We start from the raw sequence: 7,539 nt of genomic DNA, 5'->3' as shown, positions 1-7,539 counted from the left end.
TATTGAAGGGAATTATAGAGAAAGGTGTTTACAAGAGCCTTGCCGGGAGTAAGCAATTCGAGGAAATTGTACGCAAGCAAGGAAGGCATCGGAAGAACCAAGGTGTTGGTTTTGAATGAAAGTTCAATGCCAATGGAGTTGAGTGGGAAGAAGATCAATACCCCAAGACAAAGTTTGTTCCTCAACAAGAGAAGTATGATCCTACTTCTTTCAAAGGGACACAAGCTCAAAATGATCTTCCACCACAAGACCACAAGAAAAAAGGCAAGGACAAGCTTCAAGAGGAAATTGATGCATTTGAAGAAGCTCCTAAGGCCTTGGTCAAGTGGGTTCCCAAGACTACATCAAGTTCCACTTCATCAAGTACAACTACAACTCCGACGATTCCCATCAAGATGGTGTGGATCCTGAAGAAGAAGAACTAGAGAGTTCTTGAGGGTGACTCCGCCAACATACTTCACTCTTATCATTTTGGCAAGAACAAGTGCAATCAACTTCCACATCTTGCACTAGTTCAAGGAGTCACAAACCCTCTTGTTGGTAAGACAAGGGACAAGGTAACCTAAAGCTTTCATAGACATCATCTTGTGTGTGCATCACTATATGTCTATGGATATCCTTGTTTGTTCCTTGTGGGACTAACCCGTGTAGGTATTGAAAGTGCAACTCACTCCAAAGGATAGCTCCAAATGATCCACATCAACATTGAGCATCCACATCTTCAACATCTACATGAAGTCACTACAAAAAAATACACTTCCGTGATGATACGTGTTTGTCACAGTAGGTCGCTTTTTTGTCATGCATGTACATCCATGACAAATTTATGACAGAATCAAGATAGTCATACCTGTGTTGTCGTAGAAGTGTTCCATGACATTACCAAAATTGTCATCACAGAAGTGTCCACTTCCATGACGATAAATCGCGCGTCACAGAAGTGCTTTCGTCAAGGGTGACCGACACGTGGCATCCACCGTAACGGAACGCCGTTAAGCTATCGGGTCGGGTTTTGGATCCGATAACCCGTTAACAACCCCGACCAATGGGGATTTTCCACGTGTAAAATCATCATTGGCTGGAGGAAACACGTGTCGGCTCATCGTTGGGACAGATGTCAACCACTCATTGGACAGAAGGCACCTATGATGCGTCGACACGTGGCACGGCCCAACAGAGGCCCATTCCTGTGAAAAGGCCGGCCCGTTTGACTTGGTCAAAAGGTGGCGGGCCGGCCCATGGAAAGCCTGTTAACAGCCTGTTCGCATATAGCCCATTTACAGCCCGCTAACCCAAGGCCCGTTACGCCCTATCCGAATTAGGCCTAGTAGCGTCATCTGGGCCATCCAATATGATTCCAACCCATTTTCACTTCTGGCCCACGTATGGCCCATGACGTCTTTCGGCCCATATGAGGCCCTATGTAACTCTTGGCCTATTAACGGCCCGTGGTGAAACTGGCCCGTAATGAACAGTGTATCACTTTACACCCATTAACAGCCCGTGGTGAAACTGGCCCGTAATGAACAGTGTATCACTTCATACCCATTAACGGCGCGTTATTCCGTTGGGCTGTTTCCAGCCCATGTTATCTTTCGGCCTTCTCAGAGCCCATTTATTCTTGGGCTCATTTCCAGCATTCGTTTACTTACGGCCCGTTACTGTCATTTTCTGCTTGTGGGCCAAATTCAGCCCGTGGTTACAGTCGGCCCGTTTGTGGTCTGTTAATACGTTGGGCCGTTTTCATAGCATCATCAAATACGCCCTATTAATGATGGCCCGTTACGGTCGGCCCATGAACAGACGATTCCAACTCTTGCCCGTTTACGGCCATAATGCGGCCTATTATTGGCCCATGTTTGGCCAATCGATCATACGGCCCGTATAAGGCCCACTGATGATACGGCCCGTAGAAGGCCCATTGTTTCTACGGCCCGTAGAAGGCCTACTGTTTCTACGGCCCGTAGAAGGCCCACTGTTTCTACGGCCCGTAGGAGGCCCAGTGTCACTACAGTAAATATTAGCCCATGGTTATTGTGGCCTAGTTTTAAAAAATAGCTTATTGCAACCACTAGTTAACCGCGGAAAAAGAACTGCAATGACTACAAGCAAACAAATAAATAAGACAACAAGGAAATAAATAAGCAAGCAATTAACGCTAGGCTATCACGGCTATTACACATATTACATCCACTGGGCATCAAAGTTCGCCACCAGTGCAAATATAGGGAACAAAGCAGCATATCATATACACTGGTCGTCAAAATTGGCCACCAGTGCAAATAAACGTGGCAGCAAAACAAGAGCATAACTGAAACAACTTCAGAAGAGCTCAAGAAACGTTATCCTGGGTATCCACCATGCTGGCAATAAGCTTAGCAAGCTGATTAGCTTTGTCCTATTTGGCACTAAAATCCTCCAACGCTTGCTGTTGCACCAGAAAGTATGCATCTGAATGCTCCAGGGACTTCTGCAGTCCTTCCGCTTCTTATCGCAGCACAGCTGATCGATGTCTTTCAGCTTGTAGTTGAGACTCAACAAACCGAACTGATTCAGATAGTGAGTTTGAATAGCTTGTGCAAGCGGTAGTGGCCAGTAACTCCAACACTAAACCAAGACAGGATGTGTCACTATCCTGAACCTTATCTGCATTACTTCCTTTACCGTTGCTTAATAAGGCACTCTTCCCCAATATTCTGTCAGCATTCTAAAAGAAGAAACAAGCAGACACATAACAAGTTTAGCATGTACTAGTATATGAAACTCATTTCGGTGAACCAGTTCATTAGTAAGGTGGACAGGATTAAACTGCCAAGTCTTCTATTGCCAAGTACTAGTACATAATAAAAGCATCAAACAAACATATATCTATGTCCTGTGGTAGCAATGGAATCTTAAATTAGAACAGTTGTTCTTCAGGTTTAGGCACTTGTTCTACATGAACAGAGTACAGTAAGACGCAAGAATATAATACTTAAACATAGAAAATGAGCTCATAGACCTTACCACATTCTTGGTTCGGGACCAGTATAGAACAAGGTGTTCCCAGTCATTGTCCAGTAAATGTGTCTCAGGAGAACGTAAGGGAATTTGATGAGTTTCTTTGCCGGTGAAGTATGTTTTCTTCAGGTAATTCTGATACTGCCACCAAGCATTCTTGAAGATAGCAGAGGTATTAGCATAGGTTACCTCATCCTGAATTTCCAAATCGGTCCTTCTCTATAGAGAAAAATGGGAAAATTTGTTGTATTATAACCATCATGGAGGTAGGATGTATGGGATGAAGCAAAGTAATTGCCATGAATAACATTACTTACACATAACTCCTGGACAAACACCTGCAACTGGCATTTTCCTTCATCTTCAGTATAATATTTCCAAGATGGGAAGATACGCACATACGATTTAACAACATCAAATGCGATAGATGCTAAACTACGACTAGCTGGTTGTGCTTCCTCCACATGAATAGGCATACTAACTGGTGGAGTTGGGGTTCGCCGTGATAGTACTGGCCCTATGGGCACTGGAGCTGCCTTACTAACTGCTCTTGTTTGGGAGCTCTGTGGTGGAGATGGTGCTTTGTCAACAGGAACTGGGTTACTATCGGTTGGGGTTGGGGTTAGATTGGGTGAAGCTGGTTCTCTGTCCATCATAGTAGGGGTACAATCTGTGAGAGTTTGGGTTATGTGTGGTAGGGCTGGTTCTTATGCATGTACAACCGGGGTGGTATCTCCACCAAGAGGTATCCCTATTTTATTTGAAGACCGTGTTTTTAGTCCGCTAGATACTGGCATCACCCGCTCCAATTCAAATGGCTGATAAATAGGAAACATAGTTGAATGTACAGACATTGTATGAGAGACAGATGCAATAGATAGTGTGGAAAAAAGAGGGCATGAAATAGTTGACATGTATATTGTTTAACTAAAACGGATAGCATGACATAATTTCACATATATTATGTCTATCTAAACTGGATAGCATAGCATAACATAATTCAAAGATATGATGAATAACTAAACAGGATCGCATGACATAATTCACCTACATGTTATCTAAGTAATCAGGATCGCATCATTTAATTCAGATATGTGATTTATATGCTAAACAGAGGGCATTCGATATGATGTCTGAACTAAGAACATGGTGTTGAATATTGTGTATATGATGTCTGAACTATGCAATGCAAGACACCGTATGCATGATATGAGCAGTATAACCGTGCCAAGTTAGAGTGTACACCTCAGTGGGGGAATAGGACTGGCCATCTGTATCTGAATCCATCTCTGAGGAGCTATCGGGACCCAACAAGAGATCTGCTTCGACAGGTAGCACTGTCTGCTCTGAAGGCCTTGTTTCACTCCAGATTTTTCCATCTCCCACCCAAATGGCTGATTCACAGGAAGAGTAGTTTAATGTACAAACATTATCGACAAATGGAAATGTAATGAAGAAAAGGATGGGCAAGATATCATTCAAATATATGATGCCTGGTTAAACAGGATGGCATTGCACATTTCACATATATTATGGCTGGCTAAAAGACATGATACTGCATAATTCCCATATATGATATAGAAACTAAATAGGTGGCATTACAGAACATGTCTAAACTAAGCAGATGACACATATGATGTTAAAAGTAGGCACTGCAAGGCAACATATGCATGATATGACTAACATCATCATGCCAAGGTAGAGCAAACACCTTGGGGGGTAAATAGGAGTGGCCAGCGGCGTCCGAATCCTCCTCAGAACAGATATCTTCCTCTGGATTACAATCTGGAGAGGAGTGGGGAGGGTTTTCCATTGAACCCACCATGGAGCGATGTCTGCATGACATTGTATTGCCGCACAAAACTCTTCTCTTTTTCTCTACATGTTTAGCATGACTGTGTACAATATCTGACATGCATACGAAAAAAATATGGTGAGATTATGTAAGGAGAGCATGCAGAAATTTAGAGTGATGGTAACAACCAGTGGATCGATGTTTTTCCGTTGAACCAAAATAGCCCTAATGGATCGATGTGAATGTATAGTAATAAGTGATGCAACAAGTGTACAACCTCTTTGCCGTAGCCGTGTCGACCTCAGCATCATTGGGTTGGTCGCTGAAGCAGTAGAGGCAGAGGTGGCTGTCGGAGGTGTGGAGGAAGATCTGAGGAATCTGTAGACGGCGTCCAGGGCACTGCTCTGTTGTGACGGATCGTTCTGTCGTTGGAGCAGCTCCGGTGAGCCGTAAGACATCAAGGCTGAAGCAGCACAAGACAGACATCGCCAATCTCAAGTGGGATTCTAATAGCATATCCAATAGATGATGTAAAATGGATGTAAAATTAACATCACCAAAAACCACCTGACTACAACAGATGAGGTAAAAACTATTGACTCTGAACTTAACTGTCGAAACTGAAATTTACTGTGGAATCTGAATGCTACTGTCGAAACTGAACGCAATGGTAGCAGAGAGGCACTTGACATGTAGTTTAGGGAGGGCCTGCAGTTCATCTTCAACCTGCACCCCCCTGAGCCGCCAGCCACTACCGGCCGAATCGCCGGCCCCAGCGCCGCCTCGCTTCCCCGAAACAACTTGCCACCGCCGGCCCGGCCAGCCCTCTAGGCCCCTCGCCCCCACCCTGAACCCTAAGATAGATAGTGGGGTACCTCTCCGGCGAGCCCCCGTCCCCGCTACGGGTGGTTTTTCCTTAACTCCGGCGAGCCCCCCCAACCCCTGAAAATCGACTGACCCAAAAGTCGATTCAGTCGACTGAAGTGTGGCTTAATCGGAGCAGAGCAGCAGCACGAGCGAGGGGGAGAGCAGCAGCAGTAGCTGGGCGAGCAAGCGATCGAGCGAGAGCCGGAGCAGCAGCAGTAGATCCGGCTGGTATGGACGCCGCCGACGAAGGGGCCTCGCACTGGGGGAGAGCCGTCGTGGAGATGTCGCCCGCGGCGCCGGCTTCAAGGTAGCCGCTCCATGGGGGTGCGGGATGGAGCACCGTCGGTGCCGGGAGGTCGAGTTAAGGAGAAGGTGCGATGCGATGAGTGTACAACCTCTTTGGTGGCGCCGAGTAGGCCTCAGCTTCGTCCGAGGAGTCGGTGAGGATGCTGCCGTTCCGGTGGAGCAGGTTAAGGCGGCGCTGTGGGGATGGAGCAGCCACGATAGACGAGGCGATCGTCGGAGCAGCTCCTTAGAGGTGGAGGACGGGGCAGCTGAACCGGTGGGACGACGAGATGGACGACGGATCCTCATCCGGGGAGGTGGACGAGGGACGTCGAGCTGTTGCGCTGGACGACATCGTCGGGGAAGAGGCTCTGGCTGGGCAGCGGTGACATGGCGGACGGAGGAGGGTGGGGTTTTGCGGCTGGAGCGGAGAGGTTATGGCGGCCTGGGATTTCGAATGGCGAAAAGGGGGCGATGGGAGGGGGTGAAGCATGACTTAGGAACGCGCTTGTGCAAAATGTAGGGTGTGTTACAAAAGTACCCCCCACCGATTTGAACTAGCAGCACTTTCGGCTCAGGGTTAGAAGGGGGATTTTGCGTGTCGGGATTTGGCAGCTGGAGGGAGTTTTGGCGCGCGTTGTAATTTCGTGATAGCAAAGCGCGGGTTGTGAAGGCGCCAGTTTTTGGAGCACGATATCTGAATTTTCGGGATATAACAAGACGCGGGTTGAATTTTAGGGACAAGCCTAACGTGTAGTAATATTGTACTTGTACGTACCAAATCAATTCACACTTCCCTCAACCAAAAAGAAAACGAAAAAAATAAAACTATTCACACCACACAAAGAGAGAGTCTTGCCCCGTTTTACTATACAAATGCTATTCAAAGCTACTCCCTCCTTCCATCTATATAGGGCCTAATGCGTTTTTCGATGCTAACTTTGACCAAATATTAGAGCAATGACATATGACATGCAACTTACACAAAGCACACCGTTAAATTCGTCCGTGAAAGTTTCTTTCAATGATATAATTTTCACATTGTGCATGTCATGTACTATTAATCTTGTCAATAGTCAAAGGCGGTCTTAAAAATCTCATTGCGCCCTATATAGATGGAAGGAGGGAGTATGAATCCATGTTATGTCCGATTAAATTTTTTCGCTTGCTGTATAATGCATGTAACCTACTCATACCAACATTTTAGTGCATTCCAAATGTCTATACTACCGTTGCAATTCGAACTAAATTTGAATTCGTTTCTCTATTTCAATAAGAATCTACAATCATGATTGTTGCCAACTTCAACCATCATAGTTTCCTTGCTATCCACCAGATATAAATCAGACGGCCTATAATGCAGGATGGCAGGCACACCATCATCAACAACTCCGTTTTTTATAAGAGTAGAGATAAAACATATTAAATGTAGTATACCATGTTCATAACCACACCATGTGTATCACCGTTATATATATTCACACATCCGTCGGTTTGAAACACTATGATAAATTCTTCAAATATCCAAATTCGCTTTTTATAATGAAGTATATATGATCTCTATTCGTCTTTTACACCCACACAACCCTCTT

Source organism: Triticum urartu, chromosome 5A, assembly GCF_056163025.1.
Source record: "Triticum urartu cultivar PI428250 chromosome 5A, HENAU_Tu73, whole genome shotgun sequence".
Lineage (NCBI taxonomy): Eukaryota > Viridiplantae > Streptophyta > Magnoliopsida > Poales > Poaceae > Triticum > Triticum urartu.
This window is presented reverse-complemented; position numbering follows the sequence as displayed.